The sequence below is a fragment of the Bos indicus genome, chromosome 13, assembly GCF_029378745.1.
Source record: "Bos indicus isolate NIAB-ARS_2022 breed Sahiwal x Tharparkar chromosome 13, NIAB-ARS_B.indTharparkar_mat_pri_1.0, whole genome shotgun sequence".
In the NCBI taxonomy this organism is placed as follows: domain Eukaryota; kingdom Metazoa; phylum Chordata; class Mammalia; order Artiodactyla; family Bovidae; genus Bos; species Bos indicus.
In genome coordinates, this window is record NC_091772.1 from 2021880 (window position 1) to 2034926 (window position 13047).

A 13047-nucleotide genomic window follows, 5' to 3' on the forward strand; every position below is an offset into this window, starting at 1 on the left:
ATATTATTTAGAGCTACTAGGAGGAAACATGCTGTAGAAGTATATTAAAGGGCTTTGGAAAGGATGGCATTTACTTTGGAAACAGAACCTTTATTCATATTCACTCATCCTGTAGTATTAGTATTAATATTGTAGTGTATCTTGCTGGGGTTGCTTATATGGCAGTGTCAACGATATGAAGCTGCCTGTACTAATTGGGGCTTCCCTGGTGGCTCAGATGGTAAAGAATCTGCCTGAAATGCAGGAGACTTGGGTTCAATCCCTGGGTTGGGAAGATCCCCTGGAGAAGGGAAAGGCTGCCCACTCCAGTGTTCTAGCCTGGAAAAGTCCATGGGATCTCAAAGAGTTGGACATGATGTGACTCTCACTTTCACTTTACTGGTGGCTCAGAGGTTAAGAATCCACCAGCCAAGGCAGGAGACACAGGTTCCGTCCTTGGACTGGGAAGATCCTCTGGAGAAGGGAATGGCAACCTGCTCTGGTATTCTTGCCTGGAAAATCTCTTGGACAGAGGAGCCTGGAGGCTTTCAGTCCTTGGGGTCTCAAAAGAGTAAGACATGACTTAGCAACTAAACAACAAGAACCAACTAATTTTTTTAAAAAGCCACAATATAAGCCTTTTCTTATTCTCAGTAAAAATTTTTATATCTTTGCTTTACCCTTCTAAAAAGCTGTTTTGTAAATTCACAGACCTTTCCTGTGAGGTGCTGGTATTTCAGAACTGGCTCTGAGAAGGGAGAGGGCACGGAGTTTGGTTTGTATTGTCCACTGGTCCCTGCGGTCTGAATATTCCCACTGTGACTGGAGATGGGCAGAGACACACCCAGTGTTTTTCTGTAGGAGGTGCAAGTCATCTCAGCACATCAGTGATACGAGCACCAAGAGATTTGAAAGGGAAGAGGCAGTTAGAGGTGCACAGTGGAGAGAGCATTGAAGCATATAAAAAATAATAATCAGCGTAAGGTGGGAGGTGGGGTTCTCTTGAAAGGACTTTAAGTAGAAGTGTCTATTCGCTTCCCTGAAACTCTGGATATTAAAAAAAATGCTAAAAGTGGGGGAAAACTTTGCTAAAAGTTGGAAATGGCTATAATCCAAAAAACTGAAGACTATCTACCAAATTTGGTGGTATTTGGAGCAAATCCAGGGAAAATCAAAGTATGTCTCTCTTAAAACCCCTGGAGGCAGAGGCTCTGCCAGACCAAAGCCTTTACATGGAAGAGAGAGGTTGGAGGCACAGGTGGGTCTCTGGGCGGCAGCCCTTGTTCCTGGTTTGATGTTTCCTTTGTTTCTTGATGATTTAATAACCCTCATGTTTCTTCTTCCTTTTCCTTCTATAATTTAGGTTAATGTTTTGTTTTTTACTCATTTGTGGTAATAACTATAAATGTGAATAATAATATAAAAAATTCTATGCTCTATTCTAATTGGTTTATTAACTTTAGGCAGGGCCTGTTGGCTCCTAGATATGAAGATTTAAATAAATAGCACATTTGTATTCTTCCCATTTTTTCCTTCAGCCTTCTTGATTATATTACTTATTATTTTTGCATTATTGAGATGTATAATATGTTCTTTTTTAAATAGTTGCTGTACCTTTTGTTTTTTCCAGCTTTATTGAAATGTAATTGACATTCAAATGTAACATTGTATAAATTTAATGTGTATGAATAGGATGTATAATATACATGTATATTGTGAAATGATCGCTATAGTGAGGGTACTCAGCACAGTCATCACCTCAGAGTGTTACTGTTTTTAAAGTTGAAATATAGTTGATTTACAGTGTTGTCTTAGTTTCAGGTGTACAGCAATTGAGTCAAATACACACACACACACACACACACACACACACACGTTGTTTTAGTCACTAAGTCATGTCTGACTGTTTTGTGACTCCACGGACTGTAGCCTGCCAGGCTCCTCTATCCATGGGATTTCCCAGGCAAGAATACTAGAGTGGGTTGCCATTTCCTTCTCCAGGGGATCTTCCTGACTCAGCGATGGAACTTGCGTCTCCTGCATTGGCAGGCAGATTCTTTACCCTCTGAGCCACAAGGGAAGTCTACAGATGTTTCCTTTATGGGTTATTACAAAATATTGAGTGTTGTTTCCTGTGCTATACCGTGTGTCCTTGTTGTTTATATATAGTAATATGTCACTGTTAATCCTGAACTCCGAATTTATTCCTCCTTCCTCTACCCCACAGCATTACTATTCGTGTGTGTGGTGAGAAGATTTATAACATTTTCATTACAGTCTGCATATTATAATTGTTTGACTTCCATTTCATATTTAAATAATTATGTCGCAAAAACCAGAACAAAAGAAAATGTCAAACCAGGAAGCCTAACAAAATGGAATAATAGAATTAAGATGAACCACATGGTTATTAGAAACCACAACATAAATGGAATAAACTCATTCATTAGAAGGAAACTGTGCTTAGAATATGAGTCATTTAAAACAAAGTGATTACAAGTAAATGTGAACTGAAACAGCAGTGGCTGTAATTAATATGGAAGAGGGGGGTTTTACTTTTATGAGTTTTGGCTATCGATTTCACACCTTCTATGGTCTGAACTTTTAAAATAAACTTGTGTTGCTTTCACAATTAATTTTTAAGACATCCCAGTCTACATCTATTTGTTATAACAGGACACAGATGCATGTTCTTCGTAGGAAACAGTGACTCTGTTTAACTTCCTGCTTTTGCTGCAGAGCAAGTCCTTAGGAAGTAGTGGCTGAAGGAATGTGCACTTAAATATCATGATATGTAGCTTTCTCTTAATCATGATCTTTGCTGAGGGGTTGGAGTTTGTATTTTTCTAATATAGCCTTGTGACATGATTTTTTTAATAAGCAGTTGTACTGCTATTTTACGGGTGTTGAAATACCATCCCATGCTTCCTGGATCATTCCTTAATTAAAATAATTTTCTCAACCTATTATAGTTGAGAGAATATTATGCTTATAATTCAGTAGAATATGGATTCATGAATGAAAGACATAGCTTTTAAATTAAAGGTTAAATATCTTATTAGAAGGATAAGGGGAATAAACCTCATTTTAGAAAGATGTTGATCTTTAAGGGGACAGGAGCTGGAAAAACGACTCATGTGCAATGGCTCTGGAGTAGTCAGGGCAGATGAGTGAGGGGTCAGTGTGACTCAGTTATTTCAGTGGAGCAGCTGTGAACCGCCCATCTATCCTGAAAACCTGCTTTTCCACCTAAATGAGAACAGAAGGATGTCAAGATTGCTGGGTGTGCAGGGCTTTGGGATTTGAGAGGAGAGGAGGTGCTGGACGGGGGAGTTGGTTCTACATGTGGTTTGCTGGAGGGATCTGACTCAGTTTCCTCCCCTTGAGTCTGCCTGTAAAGTGGTTGAAATGTACACATATGGATGCAGTAGGTGTTGGGTTTGGGTGGTGGCTACTCCTGCCTCGGTGTTGGTATCTTGGCTGGGGTGCCCTCTCTGTAGGATATGTTGGCTGAATGTTCATCTCTGAGGTCTGATGTTCAACTCTGGAGGGCAGATGGGTGACCCGGTGCAACCACACACCCACCAGAGCAGCTGCAGGGGCTCCAGCAGAAGGTCCAGATGCTTGAGGGTGTCCCTTGTTTCCCAGCATAATGGGTGGAATGAAGGAGATGCCCATGAAATACATGTATAGCCTATTTCTCATATTTATGTTTTTAAAATATGTTTACTGTTTATTAATATTGAGTAATCTAGAAATTGATCACACTGGAATTTCGTAGAAATTAGTACAAATTAGAGGTAGATGGGAAGCTTTGTAATCTAAGGCTTTTCTAAGTGCTTTGAAAAGTCATCACAGTGTCAGATATGTTGCATAAAAATGGGCAAGTGAATCTAAAATTATTAGCACTTCCCAAGTCTGTCTGAAAAAATATAATTCCCTCTGGATGCCCCACAAATAAAGGGTCCCATGGTTAAATAATTGGGATGTAGTGCATAAACCATTTTTTAAAGTTTCTGCTGTATAGGATTCTATTGACATTAGTCTAGATTGACCACCCTAAAATTTCACCCTGAAACCTTGTTTTGTGAAGTATTTTACACTCTCTGGCACATTTTGGGAAAAGCTAACCTTTTAAAAAAATTGCCATACTAGTGCTTGTGGGCAGATAAATCAGGGGACTTGTGTGTGTGTGTGTGTGTGTGTGTGTGTGTGTGTGTTAGTATCTTAATTTGATGGAGAATTAAAATCCTCTCAAAATATATTTCTAGGACCAAAGTATCCACATTTTACTATCTGTGCAAGGAGTATAATCTCCAGATCTCACTCGATCTATTAGTTCTTACCTATTTTTCTTTCGATCAGCACTACTGGTAACTTAAGAGTTTAAAAAAATCTACTTTCTTTCTTGAATCCTGAAGGTGTTACAGAGGGAAATGGGCAAAAGGTGGCAGGCAGATGGGGGAGTTGAAACAAAGACTTTTAGCAGCTCGCAAGTTTTCCCAGTTCCTGAATGGACAGTCAGTGGGCTTTCCTTTAGGTTTATAGCTTGAATTTTCATAGCCTTCACTTTAGAGAAGTCAAAGATTTATTGGAAGGATGAGTTCTGGTGTAGGATTCAAACTTTCCTGTTCCTGCTAAGAAGCCCTAGCCTCTGGGCAAGTGGCACTTCTCGTGTGCGGGGCACTCACTCATTCACGGGCAGATACTTGGCAAGGTGCCGGCCAAAAGCATTTGCTATGTTTGTCTTTCTGCTTGGAATAGTGAAAAGAGTCTTTCTCGGCCCCTGTGTCTGGATGTTTTGTTGTGGCTATGGGCACGGTTTGTCCAGCGTCTCGCTTTGTGGCCGAGGGCTGGGACGCTGCAGGGAGAGTCCTTACATGTGCTGACTGTGTGGGGCTTGCTCATCCGAGTCTCCCTTCTGGAAAGAGTGAGCTTATCCTTGCAGTTCTCAGCCTGTGTGCTCTCAAGATCCTCTTTCTGACCGGGTGAAGTTTACAGCCTGCTCACTGCTCTTCAGGTAAGAGAACATACTGAAAAACGGCTTTATGGGTGGAAGTTAAGGTTTACAAAGGGGAGTCATTTTGATGTTTCTTTTTTTATAGCTTGAGGTAGGGCTGGCACAATTTTATTTTTGTGGTTCCTGAAGGTAAGCAGGTATAGGTTTATGCAGTGGCAGGAAAAAAAAAACACGCTGGAAAATACTTCTCCGTTTTTAAATTTCTTAGATCACTCAGACTTTTCATGAAGATTATTTTATTACTGATTTTTTTCCTTAGATTTTCTAATAAGGGAGAAGCCTAAGACAAGATTGAGGCAACAAAGTATATCAGATACTATCGTTTTATGGCGATTCTGGCTTTAATTAGATACAGATTTATTTTGATGTCCTTTTTTTTTTTTTTTTTTTTTTAAATAAATCTTCTAAACCTGACTGGGACTCAGATTTTTCAATAAGGCATTTATTGGTATGATTCAATTGACTGGTAGGATTTTTGTGTGCCTATCTTTTAACATTTTGCATATTTAAAACAGTAACCACCTATATAGGGGTATATGAGAAATCTCTGTACTTTCTGCCCAGTTTTGCTTTGAATGTAAACCTACTGGAAAAAATAAAATCTAGCCCAAAAAAAAAAAAAATTAGCCAGTCTATTGAAAATGTTTTCTATGACTACCTTAGCATGATGCAATATAGCACAGAAAGTGTTAAACATTTTTCCATTATGCACGAATTATTACAAAAAGATTCATTTTTGTTTTTCATAATTAGTAATAAAAGTATGAGACGTATTTCAGTGTCATGTTTTGATTGCCTCCTCTTAAAAATTTTTATTTTTATCATTACTTTCTTTTTATAAGCAAGTGATACTAGTTTTTATTTTTGGCTTTGATGCAACATCAACTTTTCTTTTTTGGTGTCACTGTGGCATATGGGATCTTAGTTCCCTGACCCGAGATCAAACCTGGGCCCCCTGCAGAGAAAGGGCAGCATCATAACCGCTGGACGCCAGGGAAGTCCTTGACTGCCGCTTTTTAAAAAACTGTCTTAAGACAGGCAAGATGATTATTTTTAAAAGTCTCTTCCTAAATAGGAAGAGAGAATGAAAATATACTTTTTACTTACTGTCTTGGAAATGCACTTATTGTTTTGGAAAGTTGATTGGACAATATGTAAAATTCCTGAAATAAAAGTGGAAATCAGTAACTTAAAAGTTGTTTTTTTGTGTTTGGTAACCATATTTTAAAAACCATTTTTCACAAAGTTACACATATTTATAGACAAGTGATGCTGAAGTATGAAACTTCAGTGAGTACAGAGTAGTTGACTTAAGGTGGCTTTAGAAAAATCTTTGTGTACTTTGTTTCGTCAGCTTAGTGTCTTTCAAGAAATGCTATTATAAGAGAAAATGTTAAACCTTTAGTTTTGTATCAACCATGGCTAGCCACGGAATTTGAGCATAAAACAGTTTCTGTTACAATGACTGAAATAAACAAAACATGGTCTTTAAAATACACTTATCCTAGACAAATGTACACATGATAATGTGAATAAATAAACAACATTCTATGGCTGTTTTTAAGATCAATAAATAACTTTCCCAGATGTCTTACAACTGAATGGGGGGCAATAGCCGGAGAATTCCTCTGATTGTACCCGTTGAAGAGAAAAGAGCAGTTATCAATACATGCAAAGTGATCCCCTCTCCAGAGATGCGTGGGATATTTCTAGATCCGCTGGAGAATATGAAACTTTCCAAAGTGTTCACAGCAGGTTGCAACGTGTTTACCGTGGTGGACTTCCCAAGGTGGCAGGGGTCCAGGGAGCTTCCGTTCTTAGGTGGGGGCAAGGTCATAGCATTGTAGGGAGGAAGTGACTGTCAAGGAAATGTGCTTCCAGGAGATAGGAGGTCAAGCCTTCCCGTTGTTCACCTGGTTTCCTGTAGCTGTCTTCTCTGAGGTTAAAGCTGCTACTTGGGAAGGCTTTGGTCCCCAAGGCTCAGCTACAGACTCGTCGTAAGATCACACTAGATCATCTGTGGTTTGGTTAAACAGCAAATTCTAACACAGCAGGTGTAGGCTGCGGCCTGGGATCCTGCATTTCTAACAAGCCCCAGGGCTGCTGATGTTGCAGGTTCTGGGACTACTCTGCCAAACACCTCCCAGAGTGTTATTTTTAACTTAATGAATGTTTTCTAGTTTGTGCTAAGCAATGAGTTTGTGAAGTAAATGGCAGAGAATGTGATCAAGGTGAACCGACTAGCTGTAGACAGCGGCCCTTCACAGGTAATGTGATAGGTGATGGTTTCTGGGGAGGAAATGTGAGGCTTTGTAACTTCTCACAAGCCTCCCCAGCGATCCTTTTGCAGGACTCTTTCTGTTGGCAGCCCTGCCTGTGGCCTCTCAGGACAAATCTCTCATCCACTCTCTCCATCTGCCCATTAGGAGCCTTTTTTCACGTGTGTTGGGTTTGATTTGCATCTTGCTCCTGCGTCTTCTAACAGCATCCTCTCTCCAGCCTGGCTTGCAGGTGCCCCACTACAGCTCCGTGTGAATTTAAATATAGAAATCATCTGTGGGGAGCTACGTCTTTCCTTCATATAACACACATTTTCCCAATGTAATCAACCAGTCTTGGGCAGTTGATTTAAAAAAAAAAAAAAAAAGAAGCCTTGCTTGTCTCAGCTTGTTAGACTTGTGCTTTGAGTTTTCAACATCAGCATTCTATCAGGGTCCTAGATATCCTGTAAACTCTTGAAGGGAAAGAAGTGGGCAGCAGGGCAGTGCTGTGATGCTCTAAGTGCTTCAGTAATTTTATTCCCAATTATATTTTCTTCTCCAACCCTTTTTAATGAGAATCTCACACTTGAAAGTTTTACAGAGAACAGTTGCATTTTCACTGCCTAGATTATACCGTTAGCATTTTACTTCATCACATCTGTCTGTATCTACCTATCCCTTTGTCCATCTCTTACTATCTTATTTATGATGCATTTCAAAATAAACCTCAGGCATCAGTTTGCACATTTCGGCATTCTTATTATTAACTAGAGTTCAGTGTTTGTCAATAGTGTTTCATATGAAATTTGCATACCATGAAATATACACATACCTAATTGTATGTGAGTTGAGCTTGGACAAATGGATGTGCTAGTGTAGATCCTTGGCAAGATCTGAAACATTACCATCACCGAGAAAGTTTCCTCATGTCCTTTGTCGTCTCGTATATTCTTTTGTGAATCTTCTCAAATGAGAACTCATTGATTACGAATAGATGGTTTGTGGTTAATTTATTTCTTGAAACTAAATTTTGATGCAGGTTATTTTCATACTTAGCATTACATATTGTACACCACTTTCTAATAAGTTAATATTTTTTAATTGGGATGTAGTTGCTTACCACATTGCGTTGCTTTTTTTCTGTGCAATGAAGTGAAGCCGTTGTATATGTACAGATGCCCTGCTGGGACCCCTCCCATCTCCCCCATCCAGCTCAGCACAGAGCACGAGCTGAACTCTGTGCTGTATGTACGGCAGGTTTGCACTAGCCGTCTATCTCATTTACACAGGATGGTGTTTGTATGTCGATGCCAGTCCCCCAGTTCAGCCCCCTTCTGTGTGCACATGTCCGTCCTCTGCGTTTTCATCTCTCTTCTTGTCCTGCACATAGTCCAGCTGTACATTTTTTGTAGATTCCACCCATGTGCTTTAATATGCAATATTTGTTTTTCTCTTTCGGACTTACTTCACTCTGTGTTTCATTTGGAGCAACTCATGGTGTTCTTATTCCTGAAAAATCAAAGTTTAAAAACAGTAACTTAGAATATCTGGCACAGATTTTCTTTGGCACAAATTACTTGCCAATGAGTTGGTTGATTCTTGTGTCTGGTGAGACGCAGGCACCTGGAAGTAACTGTATTCTAAGAGGTTCTTGGGACTGATGCACCTGGTTTCTCTGGATATAGAGGGAAAAAAAAAAACACAAAAACACCGTTTTCAGGCCAGCTGTTTCCTGTAAAGATTTTATTCGAGGATGTATTCACTCCACAGGGCTTCCTTGGTGGCTCCGTGGTAAAGAATCCACTTGTTATGCGGGAGATGCGGATTTGATTCCTGGGTTGGGAAGATTGCCTGGCGAAGGAAATAGCAACCCACTCCAGTATTCTTGCCTAGGAAATCCTATGGACAGAAGAGCCTGGAGGGCTACAGTCCATAGGGTCAAAAAGAGCTGGGCACGACTTAGCAACTAAGCAAATAGTCTGACACTACAGACAGCAACTAAGCACGGCACATAGCAACAACAAAATTCACCCCGTGACTGAGCCTGAAATGTGCACTGCTTCTCACACTGCTTCTTCAGGAATAAAAGTCTGTTCTGTGACATAGTTCCTGAGACAGTCCATATCTGCATGCAGGGGTTTGTGTCAGCTTTGGTCTCAGGTACCTGATTCACATCTGTCCTGACAAGTATACACAGCTGTGTAAAACCTCCACTAATCAGACAGCAGCTAGCTTGAAACTCCAGGCTCTCAGAAAGACCTGTAGCCCAAAAGTAAAAATGTCCAGCAATGTCTTTGGTCACAAAGAAGCAGTTTTTAAATACCCAGCAAGAAAGTAGCAGAGCGGAAAGAGTATGGTCAACTTTGGGCTTCCCTGGTGGCTCAGTGGTAAACAATCTGCCTGCCAATGGAGGAGACTCAGGAGACACAGGCTCAGTCCCTCCCTGCTCCGGGAATACCCCACATGCCCCGGCGCAGTTAAGCCCAAGCGCCACATGCGCTGAGCCCATGCTCCAGAGCCCGAGGTCTGCAACGGGAGCAGCCGCCTCGGTGAGAAGCTGAGCTCCGCAGCTGGAGAGGAGCTCGCACTCTCCACGGGGAGAGAAGAGCCTGCGCACACCGAGGCCCAGCACGGCCAAATACACAAACAAATAAAAGTAGTTTAAAAAAGAAAGCAAGTATGTAATGTTATTGGGGGCTGTAAAATGCTCAATGTGAATTCTTTGGAAGTGTCAGAAAACTCCTATTTTTGATTTGCTCACGTTCGCCAGTCATTTTACACGCTTTAATAGAACACGAGACTCATCTTCTGAAAACCCACCCAGCTCCTCCACCTGTTACATACAGATGGATTTTGCTTTTCCAGGAAATCCTGAATTATAAACCATGGCTTGTTCTGCTATTGTCAATAAGAAAAATCCAGAGTGATATCTCAGGGTTAGAGAAGTAATATGGTAGGTGCTCAGAAGCTTCTTTTACAGTCTTTCTCTAGAATACTACATGGAAATGTATAGTGATTTTTAAAATTACATCATTTGATAGAAAGTTTGTTTTCTCTCTCATAAAGGAATGCAGGAAAATAATAACCCAGCAGTGTTTAAAACCACAGTGTGTGATCCTTAGAACCAAATTGATCAAATATTTCAACAATTGTCTCTTCAAAATTCTAACCAAACACTGGCTCTATCTTATTAGAGCTAATAGTTAACTACCTATAGGCCAAAAAAACATCTATACCTGCATTTCCAAGCTATTTAAAGTTGCTTTTCTCTGAGATGAAAGGACAGAGTAATATTTCCAAACATGTGCTGAGGTCAGTTCTGATAAAATAACTTGGAAAACCATGTTTTAAGCAAAACATGAATTCAGGTTGTAAATCTCAGTAACTTTCTACTTGGTTACAACAGTATCAGACTTCTACTTAATTCAGTATTTTATCTTATGTGATTGGGGGCATTGGAGACATATGCCTGCATTTTCTGGTACAATCATGTAACAGAGTATCGTGGGAAATGGTCACTGCTTCTTCCTCTTACAATATCAAGGCCCAGTAGAATAGAAAGAAATAACAATGATCTTCTTCTGTATCTTACACAGCATTTGCATTTGTTGTACAACTTCATCTTATAATAAAGGACCACCATTTATTCAGGTTTTATTGTATTTTCGGCTTCAATTAAAAATGCAAGATTCTAGCACAGGAGAGAAGTCATCAAGCCAGTTTCTGTCGAGCAGTATAGCTTACCCTTTCCCTACATCCTGTCTGTCCTTGAAGGGTTAGCATAAAAGCCAACCATGCTGAAGCTTTCCTGCCTGCAAAAGTCAGATCTCCACCCATGTCTCCCTTACATGTGATGGGTCCATATTGCATTGACTTATCAGCTTCAGTGCAGAGAAAGACCGTTATTTTTAGTAAGTCCCCTGCATACAAACCTTCAGGCTGAGAGCTTGCAGAGATGCAGGCGGTTTCATCCGTATCGGGTGTGAGTGAGATCGCTGCTCACCCTCTGTCTTCTGTTGCTGCCCGGCCTCCAGCTTTGCTGTCTCTACCTCCTCGCCCTCCTCCAGGCAGTAGCTTGCCTGTTGACTCCATGCCAGCCCTCATGTGCCAACTTGTACTATGCTTTTCAAGGTACAGTACTGTATTGTAAGATCAAAACTATTTTCTTCATTTTTTGTATCTGTCTTTTATGTTTTATTTGTGTGAAAAGTATTGTAAATGTGTTACAGTACAGTACCATATAGCTGATTGTTGGGTGCCTAGGCTGACTTTGTTGGCCTTGGAACAGAACTTGTTCATATGTAGGGGACTTATTGTACTCTGATTATTTCCCATATTGGCCTCATCTTCCCAGGGATCTCACAGAATTCCTTCGTGAGAATTCTTATGTGTTAGAACCCTATCTTATACTTTTGCAGATCCTAGTTTTTTCTTGCTTAGTGTTTTGAAGAGCCTTCAATCAGTAAATATTGTTGGCTGGTTGCCTGAGTATGAAGAGGCCACTTGTCTCTGTACATGCTGCTGCTGCTAAGTTGCTTGAGTAGTGTCCGACTCTGAGCGACCCCGTAGACGGCCGCCCACCAGGCTCTGCCGTCCCTGGGATTCTCCAGGCAAGAACATTGGAGTGGGTTGCCATTTCCTTCTCCAATGCGTGAAAGTGAAAAGTGAAAGTGAAGCCGCTCAGTCGGGTCCGCCTCAGCGCAGCCCCATGGACTACAGCCTACCAGGGTCCTCCACCTATGGGGTTTTCTAGGCAAGAGTCCTGGAGTGGAGTGCCATTGCCTTCTCCATCTGTAAACATGACTAACTTCATTCCCCCCTCTTCTAGCAACTCACCCCAAAGAGTAGAATTTACAGAAGAATTACTTTTAGGCAAGATTAATTTGAACTTTGATGTTTCTTTCCCTTTCACTTCTTAAAGGTGTTCTTATGTATCTGGCCATGTTTCAGTGTTAGTCTTAACATTTAACACTTCAGTAATTCCTTTCATCCACAGAGAACAAAAAGTTTTCCTAAAATAATTTCATCTTCCAGAATGATTCTATAAAGCGTGTTGGCCCCAGTGGTTGTCTAGAATGTAGGAAAAATCTAACACTGTGAGGTTCAGCTTCTGGGTGATTCGGGGGCAGAAAATGGACCTCATGCTGCCTTCAGTGCCTTCTGGCCAGCAACGTAAGAGCTTTGTGAGCTGAGCTCTTTGTCTCTGCAAGCTTGGATATGGTCGGTAGTCTGGAGTGGAGGGAGCATTGAGCCAGAAAAGCCTGTTCTGTTTTTCTATTCTGCTTTTAGTCTAACTGCATCACATGGATGACGTGTTCAATAAAGGAAAGAAGGAGCCACAGTCAGTGCTGTGGTCGTACCGTGTCCTGCACAGTATTACTAGTCGCTAACTGGATGGCATCACCGACTCGATGGACGTGAGTCTGAGTGAACTCCGGGAGTTGGTGATGGATAGGGAGGCCTGACGTGCTGCAGTTCATGGGGTCGCAAAGAGTCGGACATGACTGAGTGAACTGAACTGAACTGAACTTGATGCACACAGATTTTCTGCATCTCCTAACAATCTGGAAGATCTTGCAAAACCCAGACTTGTGTTCTCTGCGTTAGAGGAGGCCAGCGCTCTCCAGTTCTGCCCAGCATGCCCAGGATCCCTGGATTAGTTTCCTCTTGCTGCTGCAACAAATTGCCACAGACTTCGTGGCTGAAAACACTGCAGGTTTATCATCTCATAGCTCTGGAGATCGGGAGTTTAAAATAGGTGTGCAAGGCTGTGCTTTTCTGAAGACT

At 41.0% G+C, this 13047-nt stretch overlaps 1 protein-coding gene across 11 annotated transcripts in view; it reads left to right on the forward strand.

Moving 5' to 3' along the window:
- Window positions 1-13047, forward strand: part of PLCB4 (phospholipase C beta 4) — a 485151-nt gene that overhangs the window by 117654 nt on the left and 354450 nt on the right. Inside the window, exon 1 of one of the 11 annotated variants that reach the window (XM_070800682.1) lies at window positions 1565-4999. The exons of 9 other annotated variants lie outside the window; for them this stretch is intronic. The gene's annotated coding sequence lies outside the window, so the exon portion shown is untranslated. Of the gene's footprint in view, window positions 1-1564; window positions 5000-13047 lie in introns of those variants that run through there. One more of the 11 variants, XM_070800686.1, reaches the window with a different exon arrangement.